This window comes from Hyla sarda, chromosome 7 (assembly GCF_029499605.1).
Source record: "Hyla sarda isolate aHylSar1 chromosome 7, aHylSar1.hap1, whole genome shotgun sequence".
Classification (NCBI taxonomy): domain Eukaryota; kingdom Metazoa; phylum Chordata; class Amphibia; order Anura; family Hylidae; genus Hyla; species Hyla sarda.
In genome coordinates, this window is record NC_079195.1 from 143,608,398 (window position 1) to 143,627,725 (window position 19,328).

A 19,328-nucleotide genomic window follows, 5' to 3' on the forward strand; every position below is an offset into this window, starting at 1 on the left:
TCCGGCTAGGTGCAATAATATTGCGTAGGGAAGGCGCCCTATGAAAAGTGAATCTGGGTTTAGACGCCAAATGGCTTCCTAAATAGGGATCAGATTTTGAGACTTTCCAATGTTTATGAAAAATTTTCTGGATTAATTTATGCCCACCAGAATATGATGCTATAAAATTAGTATTATTTTTCTGTCTTTCTTCTTTGGAATTACGTTTTTCTTTTCCTTCTGAGTTTCTTGATTTTTTGCTTCTGTGGAAGTGATCATGTTGGAAGGTGCAGGTTAGCAGTCTTCCTGAGTAAGAGCCTTCGCTTTCAGATAGGCATTTTTAATCAATTCTTTCAGATACCCTTTTTCTGAAAAACGATTCTTCAGGATTTTTGCTTGCTGTATAAAAGTGGAGGAGCACTTGAGACTTCGTGCCACCCTGTCTGTTGATGTAAGACACTACAGTCATGTTGTCTGACCGAACTCTTATCGCTTTTCCTAGAATAAGGGGTGCGAAGTGGTGGAGAGCTAGACGAACTGCTCTCAGCTCTCTCATGAGAAGTCTCCCTTGAGGGGTCCAAGTACCTTGTACAGGATTCTCATCCAGATGGGCTCCCCAGCTTAGAAGGGAGGCATCCATGGTCAAAGTGATCCAACGAGGTTGAATCAAGGACTTCCCATCTGTCAGATTCGTCCACCATCTGAGAGATGTACGAACTTCGGCTGACAGGGTGCACTTTTAGTCCAACCCCTTGGTGTTGCGATTCCAGACAGCCAAGACTTGATCTTGAAGCGGTCGGAGATGCCATAGGGCCCAAGGAACTGCCTCTGCAGACACTGACATATGACCCAACATCTTCATCAGAGTTCTGATGAAGACTTTGCGAGGACCATTAAAAACTCGACGTCTCTTATGACCCATTCTCTTCTCTCAGGAGTAAGAGACAAAGTCATCTGAGAGGAGTTGAGTACAAAGCCCAGGAACTTCCTGGAGGTGGAAGGGATGATTTCGGACTTTTCCCAATTTATAATCTCCAGCCCAAGTGCTGGAGAAAATCTAGAGCCAGATGAAGATGAGACTGTAGAACGTCTAGAGTAGCGTCTTTTAGAAGCCAGTTGTCTAGGTAAGGAATGATCTCTAGATCTTTAGAGCAGAGACTACCGGAGCCACCACCTTTGTAAAGGTGTGGGGAGCGGAAGTAATGCCGAAGGGCAGAACAGCAAACTGGAGATGCTTTACCATACCTTTTATGGTGACAGCAACCCTCAAGAACTTCCTGTGAGCGGGAAATATCGGGACATGAAGGTAAGTATCCTTCAAGTCGATGGTAGCCATAAGATCTTGAGGGTCCAGGATGCTGATGACTGAGCGAATGGTTTCCATTCTGAACCACCTTTTCTTTATAAAAAGGTTTAGAAAGCGAAGATCTATGATCATGCGCCAGTCGCCCGATGGTTTCGGCACTACACCCCTGATCCACTTTCATCGGGGGGAACTTCCTCCAGTGCATGATTTTCTATGTACTGGAGGGCAGAGTCCTCTAGAATAGCCTGCTTTGTCTGAGGAAAGGGAGAAGGGAAACGTTGGTGGACCTTAGAGTAGAGTCATAGCTCGGTCTTACGGTCTTTGCCACAGCCGTGTCCTCCACCTCGCTCCTGATTAGACTGGCGTCTTTGGGATCTGGAAGGGCCCTGGTACTTCCCCCCTAGCTCTACCTTTGCCACGAAAGGTCTGTACAGGTAGACATTTACCCTTCTTGTTAGCAAAAACCCTCTATAATGTGATCTAACTCAGATCCAAAGAGCCAATTAGGCTCAAAGGGCATCCCCCACAAGTTAAACTTAGACATGTTATGCGCCACCCAGGGGCATAACCATAAGCGGCACCTGCTTGCAGACAAGAGACACATGGACTTGGCTGCAAGTTTAAGGTGCTGTTGGGCTTACTCACACAAGAAGTCTACCCTGAGGAGAAGAGTCTTGAAGCTGCCTAGGATATCCTCCCTAGCAATATTGTTCTCAATTTCGGATTGGATCCGGAGAATACACTCCTTAACGAAGCTTGCAACCTCACTTGATGCAACAGCTACCTAGGCAGAGGCCGCAGAATAATTGTGCCGTAACAGGGAGTCCACTTTCCTATCGAGGGGTCCTGAAGGTTGCTGCCATCGTCAGCAGGGACTAAGACTCTCTTAGACAACTTGTTGACAGCCATATCCAATTTGGGTGGTGCAACCCAGGAATCCGACTCAGCTTCAGACAGCTGGTACATCAACTTGAACCTCCGGGTGAGAACAGCAGGCTTGTCCGGATGCTTCCACTCGGCCTTCATTAGTTTTCTAAGTGTCCTCCACTTTGAAAACCTAGGGTCCCCTAGAAGTGGATGTTGAGGCTTCCCCCTGATCAACATCCTGATCTCCTGATCGGATGGATCTAAGTAATCTCAGCATCTTTTCCACAGGAAAAAGAGGCTGAGAGACTACTTCTTCCACTGATTGCTCTGACTGATCCCCCACGGACATGGCAGGATCTTCCACAATAGAAGGAGGACTAGACAAGGTTCTAGGCCTCTTGGTGGAAAGGGAATTCTTGATCTCGTTAATAGAGTTCCTCATAAAGTCCTTCATCCAGACGAACATGTCATGGACCTTAGGCTCAGCCAGATTAGCAGATGGACGACATCCAGGACACCATTTAATTCATATTCATTCATAAGCATCAGGTAGTGGAGTACCACAATAAGCTCAAGTCAGATGGAGTCAATTAGAGGCGGACTTGCGGCCTCCAGAATATGGATCACTCAACGGAGGAGTTGACATTGTTCTAGAATTAAAAATAATAGGTTAGAAAGAACCTAAAACCTGCTTAGTTGCATAGCAACAGAAGAAAAGCTACCTATGAAATAGATAACGCTCTTTGCAAAAAAAAAAAAAAAAACACAATATAGCAGCATACCACAATAGTGTGTAGTCTGGCTAGATAGGCAGCAAGAGGCCTAATAGAGGCCAATGATGCCTATATATAGGGGAAAGGGCGCCAAATTAAATAGGCCCCACCCCCCGGAAGTGACCTAGCTGCTGCAATATTTAAACATAGAAAAAAAAATTTCTATATATGTGCCCCTACCAATGTGCAGGAAGGGGCAGATCCTTCTGAATATAACGTGATACTAGCACAAACGGGCGCTAGAGAAGAGAAACGCTGGAACGGAAGTCGTCACATGATGCACTTCCAGTCCACGGAGCGGCGGCCGGAGACACCTACAGAGCAGACGCTGGATCCCGGACGCTCTGCCACAGATAGGTAAGGGCGGAATTGCCCGATAGCAAAAATCAAAAAACAAACCGGCACCCTAGCGCCGCACTAAGAGCACCGGTACCGGAGCATAGAGCAGCCGGACCCAGAGTCCCCGGTCCTGCGGCACATATACAGCTTGCTGCAAGACACGGAGACCCCCAAGGCGCAGTAGAGCAGCAGAGCTGCAGAAAGTAAGAAAAAAATAAGTGAAAAAACCCTTAGAAAGGCTAAAAATTATTCCATGCAGGCTCTTTTAAAAATATAGAGCCTGCACCGTCCTGCTGTCCGCACAAGACAGAAAAAAAAGCAATATGGCCTAGGGGAGGAGGCCCTTTATAGGGGGGGGGGGGGCAATTAAAAGTAAATTACTTGGGGGTAATTAAAATTCACAGGGGCAGAACACCCCACTTGTGCTGCTGGTTAGGACGAAAGGGAATACACAATAATATCAATGACTACAGGTGACGTCTTCTCTATAGTCTTTCCTTATCTAATTTAGCTGGTACATACCTTCATCCAGCTAAATCTTCTCTCAGTAGACCAGTCTTCTCTCAGTAGACCAGACGGCATTGGCTCCTCACTTTGTCAGCAGAGTCTGATCCTATATATGAAAATGATAATTAATATAATACTGGTAGACACTATATTCTGTGAATATAATACTGCCACTTGCTGCGCTCTCTAAATATAACCCTGCCAGACACTTTATTCTGTAAATATAATACTGCCACACACCGCGCTTTCTGAATATAAACCTGCCACACACTGTACCCTTTGAATATAATAGGGAGCTGCGCACCGGAAGTGCATCATCTGACGACTTCCGGTCCAGCGTTTCTCTTCTCTAGCACCCGTTTGCGCTAGTATTACGTTATATTCAGCAGGATCTGCCCCTTCCTGCTATAGGAAGGGGCATATATATATAGAATTTTTTTTTTGATAATACATTGTGCTCTCTGAATATAAATCTGGCACACTGTATCCTCTGAATATAATAATACTGCACACTGTGCTCTCTGAATACAATACTATGTCACACTGTGCTCTCTGTATATGATACTAGCGCACACTGTACCTCTGAATATAATATTACCACACACTGTACCTTCGGAATATAATACTACCACACATTGTACCCTCTGAATATAATACCACACGTGCCTTCTGAATATATTACCACACTTACTGAAAATAATACTGCCCCACTTTGTATCCTCTGCACATAATACAATCACACACTGCACTCTCAGAATATAAAACCACCACACACTGTGCTCTCTGAATATAATACTATTACACACTACGCCTCTGAATATAACCTTGCCATACAGTGCACCCTCTGAATACAATACCACAGCATATTGTGGCGCATAAAAACTGTACCAACCCATAAATGCCTTATAATATACACCATACCTCTGAAATTCATAACGCTCTGTGCCCCTCACATATAGTAATAATGCCCCCTGTCCTGTGCCCCCTACACATAAAATATAACAATGCCCAGTGATGTACAGGGATAATACACCCAGGGATGTCATAGTACAGGGATAATACAGCCAGTGATGTCACAATACAGGGATAATATATCCAGTGATGTAACAGTACAAGGATAATGCACCCAATTATGTCACAGTACATGGATAATACACCCAATGATGTCACAGTACAGAGATAATACACAGAATGATGTCACAGTACAGGGATAATGCAGCGAATTAAGTCAAAGTACAGGGTTATCTGCTGCTGCTGACGGGGCTGGGATTCGCATCACGGGATGCGCCGAATGCGAATCCCAGTCCTTCACTCACCGGGTGCTTCTCCTGCCCCTGCCTCTGCCTCTCTGCGCCAGCGCGCGTGTTCCCGACCCCTAGGGCGCGCGCGCCGCAGCTTGAGGATTTAAAGGGCTAGTGCGCCCATTAGTGTAGTACACCTGTGGCTCATCGATAAATTCCTCCTCCTCCCACACTTTCCTGCCGGATCTTTGTTGCCTTGTGCCTGAAAGAAAGCATTCCTGAGAGTTGCCTTGCCGTGTATCTGATCCTTTGCTCTGTGACCTGACCTTGCTCCTCTGCTGTCTGCCTACTGACCTCCTGCTTATCCCTCCTGTGCCTCGCATCTCCTCAGCCACCTGTGTGGTCGAACCGTGCCAGGGGTAGCAACCTGGGTGCCACCTGCCACAGCAAGTCCATGCCACTTTCTGGTGGGCTCTGGTGAAAACCAGCGGCACCTTAGACTCTGCTCCCTGGTATGGTCCGAGTCATCTGCCACACAGGTCCAGCGGATCCACAGTACTGGGATAATACACACAGTGATTTCACAATACAGGGATAATACGCAGTGATGTCACAGTACAGGGGTAATACACACAGTGATTTCACAGTACAGGGATAATACGCAGTGATGTCACAGTACAGGGACAATACACAGTAATGACACAGTACAGGGATAATACATAGTAATGTTACAATACAGGGATAATACACAGTGCTGTCACAGTACAGGGACAATACACAGTAATGTCACAGTACAGGGTTAATACACAGTGATGTCACAGTACCGGGACAATATGCAGTGATGTCACAGTACAAGGCTAATACACAGTGATGTCACAGTACATGGATAATATGCAGTGCTGTCACAGTACAGAGAGAATACACACAGTGATGTAACAGTACAGGGATAATGTGCAGTGCTGTCACAGTACAGAGAAAATACACACAGTGATGTCCCAGTACAGAGATAATACACACAATGATGTCACAGTACAGGGATAATGCACAGTGATGTCACAGTACAGGGATAATACACAATGCAGGGTTAATATGCAATTACTGAACAGTACTGGGTTAGAATTCACAAGGGGGGGTGGGGGTAGTGAGGAATAGCAGGGGTCAGGGCACAATATTTATAATGTCACCTGTGTGACCTGCCAGCTATGCCATCATCCACTGTGAGGTAACAGTACAGGGATAAAACACAGTGATGTCACAGTACAGGGATAATATGCAGTGATGTCACAGTACAGGGATAATACACAGTGATGTCACAGTACAGGGATAATACACAGTGCTGTCACAGTACAGGGATAATACACACAGTGATGTCACAGTACAGGGATAATGCACAGTGATGTCACAGTACAGGGATATTACATACAGCGATGTCACAGTACAGGGATAATTCACACGGTTATGTTACAGTTCATAATAATACACAGTGCAGGGTTAATATGCAATTACAAAACAGTACAGGGTTAGAATTCACAAGGGGGAGTGGGGGTAGTGAGGAATAGCAGGGGTCAGGGCACAGTATTTATAATGTCACCTGTGTGACCTGCCAGCCATGCCATCATCCAATGTGATGTAACAGTACAGGGATAATAAGCAGTGATGTCACAGTACAGGGATAATATGCAGTGATGTCACAGTACAGGGATGATACACAGTAATGTTAAAATACAGGGATAATACACAGTGCTGTCACAGTACAGGGACAATACACAATTATGTCACAGTACAGGGTTAATACACAGTGATGTCACAGTACAGGGATAATATGCAGTGATGTCACAGTACAAGGATAATACACAGTGATGTCACAGTACATGGATAATATGCAGTGCTGTCACCCGGTGAGGTCCACACCCCGGCATCGCATCGCCACTGGTACCAAGATAGCCTTTAAGAATAGTGAAGTGAGGTCAATGGAACACCCTATAGCTTCTTAGCAAAATGTGAAACGTGTTTTATATACTATTATGTGGCCATTCTTCTAACCCCACCCCCTCCTGCTGGATAACCCTTTCAACCCCTTAATGATGGAGCAATTTTACGTTTTTATTGCGTTTCCATTATGTCCTCCTCGTCTTTTAAAATCCATAACTCTTCCAATTTTTCATCAGTTTTTCATCTATAGGGCTTGGTGTTTGTGGGACTTAATGTACTTTGTAATGACACTACTCATTTTACCACATAATGTATGGTGAAGCCAAAAATATATAATTTGTGGGGCCAAATTTAAAAGAAAAAAATGCCATTATTCTAACTCAGATTGTTGTGATAGCAATCTATCCCTTTTAAGAGATTGATGCCTGGCCTGAATAAGTAGATAAAACCTCTGCAGACAATCCTTATCAGATAGCTGAACTCACCAATACTGTTTTCATCCACAAGCTGGTTTATGAATGGATTTCAGTATCATGCGGTCAAAAAGTGATGCTTTTCTTAGCTTAGCATGCAGAATACATGAGTCCCTGTTACATGTGGCAGATGCACGCAGACATGATACAGGAAGTGATGCACTAAGCAGGGGTGTGGTTACATACAAAGGAAATGAGTCATAGCTTTCAGGAGACAGAAATATGAGCATTACCAAAAAAGGCCACAAGGTGGCAGCAATTAACTAACCATAGAAAAATCCATAGGAAATGGATCAAAGAATAAACTAATGTTATCTACAATAATGAGAATATTAACTGTATCTGGCATTGTAAATGTCACTGTTTTATACCATAACGGTAGTTATACAATTGCAAATAAACAACAGTGCAATCATTTGCTTGTTGCCTTGAGAACCTGGAAGACATAAAGAAGTGTGATGCCAAGAGAGTAACAGTGACTGGGGTGTTGCAGTGGTAGTGTAGCGTCTGGTGGTATTAACCCTTGAATGTCTTGACGCCAGGGTGAGGTTTCCTCAATGGTAGGAAATATATATGTTCCTACTGCCAACCGTCCCACAAATGGCAGGGAGAAATAGCGGAATGTCTATAGCAGATTTTAGGAATAAACTGAAGAAACTTTACTTGCGGAATTTATGAAACAGTCTTTAACATGACAGTCTCTTAAGAGTGAACTGGGATACAGGTTCCTCACAGGTTTGCTGGGACTTGGAAGCAATGAGCTTCTGATGCTAGCCACTGTGCTACTAATTATAATATTTGAGCTTGTAGTAGTCACACAGGATTTGATAGATGGAGCTTTGAGTAACTCACGTTTAGTGGCTGCAGGTTCTTAGGCCTTGGCCTAGATTGAATTGATGCTGATGAGATGTGTGCTGCTTCATAGTCTGGCAGGAAGAGAGTGAATTTAGTGGCTACAGCCCTTTATAATGGGCTGGACTAAGCTCATTGATCAACAAACCTGTAAGTTTGGGTACATCACATGACCTCTAAGGTCCATTTTATACATTACAACCATACATCATGTGACCACTAAGGTCCTGTACATATATTTCCTATACATTAAATAAATATAAACACACTTTACATGAGGCGACCAAGGGGAAGCCCTGCAGGAGAGCCCTATATGAATGGAGGGACTCTAGCTGAGGGGACTTTAGACAAGGGACAGGACAAAGTCCTGTACCAGGATACCACAGAAGAACATGCAAATAATGCAACAAGACTTATGTTACGCCGAGCGCTACGGGTCCCTGCTCCTCCCCGGAGCGCTCGTGGCGTTCTCCTCTCTGCAGCGCCCCGGTCAGACCCGCTGACCGGTAGCGCTGCACTGTCTCTGCCGGCGGGGATGCGATCCGCTCTCTAGGGCGCGCGCGCCGCCTCTCTGAGATTTAACCCCTTAACGACGCAGGACGTATATTTACGTCCTGCGCCGGCTCTCGCGATATGAAGCGGGATCACGCCGCGATCCTGCATCATATCGCTTCGGTCCCGGCGCTCATCAACGGCCGGGACTCGCGGCTAATATCACACATCGCCTATCGCGGCGATGTGCGGTATTAACCCTTTAGAAGCGGCGGTCAAAGCTGACCGCCACTTCTAAAGTGAAACTGAAAGTATCCCGGCTGCTCAGTCGGGCTGTTTGGGAACAGCTGATCGGACACCGGGAGGGCCCTTACCTGCCTCCTCGGTGTCCGATCGACGAATGACTGCTCCGTGCCTGAGATCCAGGCAGGAGCAGTCAAGCGCCGATAATGCTGATCACAGGCGTGTTAATGCAGTAACACTGCAAAAAAATGTAAAAAAAAGTATTAATAAAGGTCATTTAACCCCTTCCCTAATAAAAGTTTGAATCACCCCCCTTTTCCCATAAAAAAAATTAAAACAGTGTAAAAAAAAAAATAAATAAACATATGTGGTTTCGCCGCGTGCGTAAATGTCCAAACTATAAAAATATATCATTAATTAAACCAAACGGTCAATGGCGTACGCGCAAAAAAATTCCAAAGTCCAAAAAAGCGTATTTTGGTCACTTTTTATACCATTAAAAAAATGAATAAAAAGTGATCAAAAAGTCCGATCAAAACAAAAATCATACCGATAAAAACTTCAGATCACGGCGCAAAAAATTAGTCTTCATACCGCCCTGTATGTGGAAAAATTAAAAAGTTATAGGGGTCAGAAGATGACATTTTTAAACGTATAGATTTTCCTGCATGTAGTTATGATTTTTTCCAGAAGTGCGACAAAATCAAACCTATATAAGTAGGGTATCATTTTAACCGTATAGAGCTACAGAATAATGATAAGGTGTAATTTTTACCAAAATATGCACTGCGTAGAAACGGAAGCCCCCAAAAGTTACAAAATGGCGTTTTTTTTCGATTTTGTCGCACAATGATTTTTTTTTCCGTTTCGCCGTGCATTTTTGGGTAAAATGACTAATGTCACTGCAAAGAAGAATTGGCGACGCAAAAAATAAGCCATAATATGGATTTTTAGGTGGAAAATTGAAAGGGTTATGATTTTTAAAAGGTAAGGAGGAAAAAACGAAAGTGCAAAAACGGAAAAACCCTGAGTCCTTAAGGGGTTAAAGGGCCAGTGCACCACTAGTTGGTGCCTGGCCCAATCTGTGTCAATCACTTCCAGTGTTATATATACCCACTTCCCCTTCCTGTCCCTGCTGGATCTTGTTGCCTTAGTGCCCTGGGAAAGCATTTTAGTGTGTTCCCAAGCCTGTGTACCCAGACCTTCTGCTGTTGCCCCTGACTACGACTCTTGCTGCCTGCCCTGACCTTCTGCTACGTCCGACCTTGCTCTTGCCTTGTCCCTGTGTACCGCGCCTGTCTCAGCTGTCAGTGGGGTTGAGTCGCTATCGGGTGGAACGACCTGGGGGTTACCTGCCGCTGCAAGTTCATTCCGCTTTGCGGCGGGCTCTGGTGAAAATCAGTAGCCCCTTAGATTCTGTTCCCCTGGTACGGCCCACTCCATCACCTCACTGACACAGTGGATCCACCTCCAGTGTCCTCACTGCATACCAGTCCGGATCCTGACAACTTAAAGTTATAACAATAAGGTTCAAGACTCTTTCTTCTTGAAGTCAAAGGTAGGAACCAACAGCATATGCAAGCAAGTTAATTTTCCAAAGAACAAGAGCAAAATAAGTTCCATGATAGGTCTGATGAAAGTCTTTACAGTCCCTTGTCTTGTAACTTTCACCTCCACCTTACATACTTTACCATCATCACTAGGAATGCTCTTTACAATTAGTCCCATAGATTACTCGATTCTTTTTGCTTGTTGATTCTTGAGCAGAATGAGATCTCCAATTGTTATGTTAGGGTTCAGATGTTGCCATTTCCTGCATCCTTGCAGAGTAGAAAGATACTCCATCTTCCAACCATTCCAGAAGCAGTTGGTGAGGTGTTGTAAATGCTTCCACTGGTCATAGCACAGATTTCCTGATTTAAAGTTTCCAGGTGGAACAGGAATGGACCCAAGCTTGCGGGTAAGCAGAGTAGCTGGGGTAAGGATAGCTGGGTTCTAGAATACTGAAAACATCAACTGTGGTTTCTTCTGGATGATCCAGCAGGAATTCAGGACCTATTATCCAAGTAGAATTAGCGAAGACACTTGCGGACACTGGCCTGGTGGCATGATCTGCAGGATTCATTTCAGATGGGACATAATGACACTCTTCAGGTTTAGATGATTTCCTGATTCTTTCAACACGGTTACTGACATATACATAGAAAAGTTTAGTCTGGTTGTATATGTAGCCCAGAACAACTTTGCTGTCTGTGTAGAATTTGGTGTCATCTATCAAAATGTCTAGCTAACGTAGTATAAAATCTGCAATTTCTACAGCTAGAACAGTCCCACAAAGTTAAAGCCTAGGGATTGTGTGCTCTGGCTTAGGTGCTAACTTAGATTTCTCAAACAGAAACCCTATGTGGGTTTGATTAGAAGAGTCTCTTACTTTGAGGTAGCAACAGCTGCTATGGCCTCAGTAGATGCATCTGAGAAGACATGAAGCTCTTTTCTCTGACTTGTTGAAAGGGATGCTGAAGTGTAGCAGCGTAGTATATGGATTCCATCTAAGGCACGTTGAGATTGTTTCCAGGATTCCCACTTGGAAAGCTTGTCTGTTGGCAATGGAGCTTCCCAAATATTGAATAGTCTAGAGAACTGTCTAAGCAAGGATTGGCCTTGTATGGTAAAGGGAGATACAAATTCCATTGGATCGCATAGGCTGTTCACTACTGATAGAACACCACACATCACCACACTTAGTAACTGGCTTGTCTTCAGAGCTGACTTGAAAGCCAAAGGTGTCCTTTGATAAGTCCCATTTGTAGGCCCAGACTTCTCTGTTCAGGTGGCATGTCCATCCCTAGGTTTATGTCTTTAAACTCTGTGGCATGATCGTCAGGTTGAAAGGCTTTCATAACGGCAACACTAGTTGAGGCAATCTTGTGAAATCTGAGGTTAGCCTCAGAGAGCATACCTTGTGTCCTTTGGAGCAGATCAATGGCTTCTTCATCTGTAGGTAAAGACTTAAGCCCATTGTCAACATAAAAGTCTCTCTCAACAAAGTGTTGAGCATCCACGCCATACTCCTTTTCACCAACAAGGGCAGTACTTCTTAAACCATATGTTGCAACAGCCGATGAGGGACTATTCCCGAATACATGCATTTTCATGCGGTATTTCATAATCTCATTGTCCATGTTGTTGTTACGGTGCCACAGAAACCTAAGGAAGTTCCTATGGTCTTTGGGTACAATGAAACAATTAAACATTTGCTCAATGTAGGCAGTTATTGCAACTGGCTCTCTTCTAAACCTCATAAGTACACCTACAAGGTTATTGGTTAGATTTGGACCCGTGAGTAGAACATCGTTCAGGGATACCCCTTGATGCTTGGCACTGGAGTCAAATACTACCCTGATTTGTTTAGGCTTGCATGGGTGATACACTCCGAAGAAAGGCAGGTACCAGCATTCATCGTGTCTTTGAAGTGGTGGCGCTGGTTCAGGGTGATCATTGTCAAAAATCCTTTTCATAAAGGTGATGAAGAGATCCTTCATTTCAGGCTTGTTCTGTAGTGTTTGTTGAAGTTAATTGAATCTGGATAGAGCCTGTTCACGATTGGTTTAGAGTTTGGCCCTTGCAGCACTACCCAGCTGTTAGTCTCATCCTGGAAGAATTATTTATCCATTATTTTGAACTCTCTGTCTTCAACTGACAAGGCTATTTTGTTGTCATCACTTGTAGTACTAAACACTGCACCACCTAGGTTGTCATAAGAAAGGACAGGAGTAGCATGCTTTACTTGGATGATGTCAAGAGGCTTCTCCTTTACTTCATAATGATGAGGGCATCATTTGAAGTGGGAGGCATGTCCATTCCCCAACATGTAAGTTTGGAAGGAACGGATCTCAGATGACATACACTTCCTGCTCTAGCATCCATCGTCCACTATTACCCAGCCTAGGTCAAGTCTTTGTGCACAAGGGGTGTCGCCAGGTCATCACACTGGTCACGTACTTTATGTACTCTGAGAATGTCTCTTCCTAGCAGGACCAAAATTTCAGCACTCGTGTCCATTGCAGGAATCTCATCAATAAGGTGCCTTAAGTTTGGACGGTAATATTCTGGAGTGGGAATCTCTTCGATTTCATCTGATATCTGGTCACACTCAACTAATGTTGGTAGGGGTATGCCCTCTCCCCCCTTGATGTAAGAGACCATGAACCCATCGACCATAATGCCAAAGGTCTCTACACGACCAGAACAGGTTATGAGAGTATACGGCGTGGCGTGACTCTCTATGCCAAAGATCTCAAAGATCTGTTCCTCTGTTCATCTATAATGGCATACATCCTAGTAGCTTTCTCAGGATGGTCCTTCGGGAATATCCTTACTAGGCAGCATTTGTGATCCAAGCCCTTTCCACAGACTTCAGTGCATGAAGAGAGAACATTATCTTTGGCTGGAGCATGACCTTGTTGCTCCCTGCCATGATTTGAGGCAGGGGAGGAGGTAGGTGGCTGCTGTAGTTTGTCTGGAAGTGGAGTAGGATGCATAGCTGTAACATGTTTGTTGCTACTGCATTCTATGCACTTGATGACGACTTTACAGTCTTTAGCAAGATGGCTATAAGAAGCACAGCACTTGAAGCATATTCCAAGTTTCTGGAGAATCTCCCTGCGCTCTTGTAAAGTGTTTGCCGCCCATGACATTTCTTAAGAGCATGAGGCTTCTTGTGAATAGGACGCTGGAGATCAGGGTCTTTATCTTTGTCATCCACAATGCCCTGATCACTAGGCGAGATAGTCTGTCCTCTTGACAGATATTGCTTTATTAAAGTCTCTACATTTAGTTGCTGTGCTATCATACCTTCATGGTGATGAGGATGAAGCAGGCAAGTTGGGTTCACTGTAGCTGGGGTCGTTTCTCATCCAAGCTTGATCACCGCAAAATTATGAGAATGGAGGAAAAGTTATAGTTTCTTTTGTACTTTGAGCCCTGTTGTGCCCATTTCTCTTGTAGGCCGTATAGCAGTTTAGACACCACTGGTTTTACACCATGAGTGGTGTACAGGTAGCTTAGTCACGGTAGATGTGGATCTGTCTTTGCCAACTCTAGCTCCATGAGGAGATAACTTAGATCTTGCAGATTGCTATAGTCTTTGCAAATTTTGGGAAGTTTTGCAGTCTCTTGAATAGAGCACTTTCTATGACTTCAGAGCTACCATAGGCTTGCTCAAGTCTTGCCCATGCAGCAGCAAGACCTGCAACTGGGTGGTCAACGTGCACTGTTCTCAGTCTTTTAACACAATCTGTAGATTCTGCTCCCAGCCACTTTATGAGCAAATCAAGTCAAATCAAAGTCATTCAAATCTGATTTCTCACACTTTGATACCAAAGTAACTTGTGGAACCCCTTGGATGTGAAAAATCATGTAGCATGAGCGTCTAAGGCTTGTGATGGCTGTAGCTTATCAGATAGCTGAACTCACCAATACTGTACATCAAACAATAGGAATACAGCAGAATGAATGGATTTCAATATTATGCAGTCAAAAGGTGATGCTTTCCTTAGCTTAGCATACATGAGTCCCTGTTACATGTGGCAGATACAGGCAGCCATGACACAGGAAGTGATGCACTAAGCAGGGGTGTGGTTACATACAAAGGAAATGAGTCGTAGCTTCCAGGAGACAGAAACATGAGCATTACCAAAAAGGACACAAGGTTGCAGCAAATAACTAACCATAGAAAAATCCATTGGTAAATGGATCAAAGAATAAACTATGTAAATTCCATCTACAATAATGAGAATATTAACTATGCAACAACACAGCCATTATGCAACTTTTAGGGGATAAAAAATGACACATTATCCTTATTCTGTAGGTCTGTACGATTCCAACGATATCCAATTTATATAGGTTTTCTTTTATTTCATATAACTTTTTATAACAAAATTAGTAGGCTTAAGATTTCCCCTTCTGACCCCTATAACTTTAGTATTTTTCCACATATGGGGCTATATGAGGGCAAATTTTTTGCGTCGTGATCAGTAATTTTTATTGGTACAAATAAATTGTTTTTAATGCACTTTTTGATCACTTTTTATGGATTTTTTCTGCTATATGAAGTGACCAAAAATGTTCAATTCTGGACTTTAAAAAAAAAACTTTTTTAAAACTTTTTTTTTTATGTTTACGCCATTTACCCTGGGGTTTAATTCACATTATGTTTTAATAATTCAGATATTTATGCACGTGGCAATACCACATATATATATATATATATATAAATATATATATACATTTTTTTTATATTATATACTACTTCAGTACTCATCACCCCACTGTAACATCTCTGCTAACTCCTCCCCCCCAACCCTACCAGTTTTAATTTCTCATTCTCCCTACCCAGACCTTATGCTCTTTCTATTTACTGATACCTAACTTCTAAACTCTCCTCCTCTTTCTCCCCTTTTTTCCTTATTTTCTTTATCTCCCCTTCTTACTTATAGTCTTTTTATAACTAAATGTATGACTTGGTTATATGTCTTTAAAAAAAATGTTATTTCATTTTCATGTACTCCCCTTTCATTGATACTGTAATTTAAGAAATTTATAAATAAAACAGTTATATAAAATGGGAAAAGGGGGGTGATTCAAACTTTTATCAAGGGGAGGGGTTATACACAGTTATTACTTTATTTTTAATTTATTTTTTATTCCCCATAGGGGACTATAAGATGGAATCTTTTGATTCCTAACATTGATTACACAGCATTGAACAGTGCTATCTGCTTTGGCAGTCTGGAGCCACAGACTGAAGATCCGACGGCACGGAAGAAGGTAGGGACCCTCCGGCCGTCAGATAAGGTGTTTGGGACCAGGCGATTGCCCCGCTAGAAAACAGCATTGCACACATCTCCTTTACCTCTCTTTTGGTAGATTCAGACACACAAACACAAATATGGCTGCGTTTGATTTACAGCAGTATTTTAATTTAAAAAAAAATGACATATTCCTAAAAAGCCATGAAGCAAATTTGATTTGTTTTGCAGCTTTAAGTTCTCAGAAGCTATTACAAAGAAACCCACTTTCAATGCCTTCTATATAGTTACATAGATATAGTATGTATAGAATATAGTAGTACAAAAAATGCATTAGTATTTGCAGTACACAATAGTATGCATATAAAGTGTCATGTGCCAAAAATGCAAAGAATTAAGTAAAGACAAAATGAAACCTAGTAGTTATAGAGCATAACCAAAGAGTGCTATGGTGACCAGTGTGAGAACAGGATGACGTCACTCCTATGTATGTTTTGGTGCAGAAACCTTCTTCTGGGAGTTTAGATAGAGAATACACAATGGTGCAGATACATTTATTAGGTATATATAAACAAACTGCTACTTTTATATCCTAATGCAGCAGTGTACATGGCTGTCATTCGCATGCTATTTTGTTTTCTCTGTTCATGCATGGAAGTGATAACCTGTAATATACTAATAAGAGTAATGTTTAAACACTTCTATAGGCTTCAAAAGCATGTGAGAAATGAATGGATGGCACTCACCAATTCTTGCTGTGACACTTTATTCTATCAGATAAAAGCAGGTACGTATTACAGGTGCGTTTCAATGAGAAAACCTTCTCTCATTGAAACACACCTGTAATACATAGCTGCTTTTATCTGATGGAATAAAGTGTCACAGAAAGAATTGGTGAGTGCCATCCATTCATTTCTCACATGCTATGGAGTTGACTGTTACTGTTTTTTTGGGACTGAGCATCATCAGTAGACACCACCTCAGAATTATGACTGTGCCTGAATAGACTGTATAACCGGGTGTCATATGTCTGGACAGCTTGATTTAGCAGTGCCAACTTGCATTTCTCATACTTGAGACTTCCATAGGCTTGTATGCATTAGGATTGACAACTATTTGACAAATGCTCTGGGAAGCAACTTATTCCAATCAGCATGAGAGCTTGGTAAGAAGACCAGTGGTCAATTTAGTTATGCATCCTGGTGACCAAATTGGATTATGTCCATACGTTAAGCACAAGGGCCTACAGAAGGATTTTTACAGGTTTTAAAGATGTTCAGAGCTCCAATCTGTTGTTGTTACTTTGCAATATTAGTATAATTTTACAATGAACGTTTTGGATCAAAAATGGAAAAGATGTGTCATTTTAAAAACAAGCTTTAAACATCTCCTTTACATGAAACCTAGTTAACTTAGGGAATGACATGCTATTTTAGGGTCTAAGGCAATCAGAGTAAAATGTGTTAAGCCACAGTATCCCTATAACAGTAACAGCCGCTGTGATCCCTTTAGACATGAGTATGAGTCACCTTTTTCCATTAGTGCTAGCTGTATGCTAGAGGGGGCTCCTACAAGCGTTTTCAAAATAATAATTCATCAATGAATTTCAGCCTCAATACCTCATGCCACATTACAGACTTACTTGTCTGTCAGCCCCATGCTGTTCATCTTTACATATAGGTCAGAAGTGAATAGCTAAAGGTAAAGGAGAAGAGACCTGTAATAAAAGGATGGCCCTTGACCCCATAATCGGTAGAATGCTGCTTTTTTATTAAGGCTGAGATCTTTATAAGATCAGCAGCTCCATGAGCCCTATGGATGATCAGGCTGGAGCTTTGGGAGGCCTCATGGAAAGCAAAACAACTATTCTTTCGACAGTGGCCTCTTCTGCCTATACCAGACTGCACGCAAAAACATGCATCAAAATGGAGCTTAAAGATACCAGATAATACTAGTACTTTACAAATGGAAGTAATAATGTATATTGGCAATTGCCTATGACAGTTGTTTAATGAAATAACTACTCTTTACATAATATTATAATTTGCAGATTTTTTTTTTGAACATTTATGGTCTATTCACATGTACAGTATTCTGTGCAGATTTGATGTGCAGAATTTTCTGTTGCAGATTTCAATGTAAACTGCATGACTGAACACAGCTTGAAATCCTGTACATGTGAATAGACCCTTAAAGGGCTTCTCCACCATAAGGTGATTTTAGTACGTACCTGGCAGACAGTAATGGACATGCTTAGGTAGGATCTCAGCTTGTCTTGGGGCTAAATGGCTATGTCATGAGATTACCATAACACTGTGACTAGCTTGTTGTGAACTAGCATTTCCTATTTCAGTTTTTTTTTTACTACAAATCCCATAATTCCATTTTCCTCCCTCCCACACATCAGCCACCCCACCCATTGAAACATAAATGAGCTGCATCCATTCAAATCAGTGTGGTTTTCAATCAGGGTGCTTACAGCTGTTGCATTAGATGCAGATTGATCTCTCTCCCACCAAGCAATCGCTCCACCCATTGAAGCAGACAGGATCCCTGTCATCAGCTGACTAGTGAGTCATGTCTCGGCCACATTGCAACCTGGGAAAAATCAACAGTAATCAACAGTAATTTTGTATGCTGGTAAAAATAAATATTGGGGTGAAAATCACAGAATTGTGAGAAAATTGTCAAACACAGGTACAGACACTATATTATGAACTACACTAACGTTACAGCCCCTGTAGCATAGTCAAATAAAAAAAATCCTGGAATACCCGGCTATTCCGGGTCATATGGGTCTCCGGTGACCCAGAAAATAAGGGGGGTCAGGGTTGTCCAAGACACCCACGATCCCCCTGAAGGGATAAGAGTGAGGTGTCAGGGGTGCCACCCCTCCTATCCCTGCTATTGGTCATCAAGAAGCGATGGCCAATAGCAGAACGGGGCGGGGGGTTAACTTTCGGTTTCCCTGTTCTGCCCACCCACAATAGTCGGGGCAGAACAGGGAAACCCACGAGGACCAGCGACGAAGGTCCACTTACTCATCGGTGGCAGCAGCGGGCGGTGATCGGCGGCAGAAGAAGACGGCGATGCGGCTCCCTGGATCCCTGGAGCCGGTGAGTTTCCTAGCAACATCTGGAGGGCTACAGTTTGAGACCCCTATGCAGGGGTCTCTAAACTGTAGCCCTCCAGATGTTGCAAAACTACAACTCTCATCATGCCCAGACATTTGTAGTTTTGCAACAGCTGGAGGTTCACAGTTTGTAGATCGCTGTGCAATGATCTCTAAACTGTGGCCCCCTGGATCTTGCAAAACTATAACTCCTAGCAAGCCCACACAGCAGTTTGCTGTCTGGGCATGCTGGGATTTGTAGTTTTGCAACATCTGGAGGGCCACAGTTTGGAGATCACTGTGCAGTGGTTTCTAAACTATGGCTCTCTAAATCTTGCAAAACTACAACTCCCAGAATGCACGAACAGCAAACGGCTGTCTTGTCATGCTGGGAATTGTC

General features: G+C 43.0%; 1 protein-coding gene and 1 long non-coding RNA gene across 3 annotated transcripts in view; one reads left to right on the forward strand and one right to left on the reverse strand.

Moving 5' to 3' along the window:
• The window catches only part of LRIT1 (leucine rich repeat, Ig-like and transmembrane domains 1), an 82,698-nt gene that overhangs the window by 20,852 nt on the left and 42,518 nt on the right, over nt 1–19,328 (forward strand). The window lies entirely within an intron of this gene.
• The window catches only part of LOC130282565 (uncharacterized), a 43,051-nt gene continuing 27,509 nt past the window's right edge, over nt 3,787–19,328 (reverse strand). The window contains exon 3 of the long non-coding RNA XR_008846449.1: nt 3,787–3,877. This is a non-coding gene — a long non-coding RNA (uncharacterized LOC130282565). The remainder of the gene's footprint in view (nt 3,878–19,328) is intronic.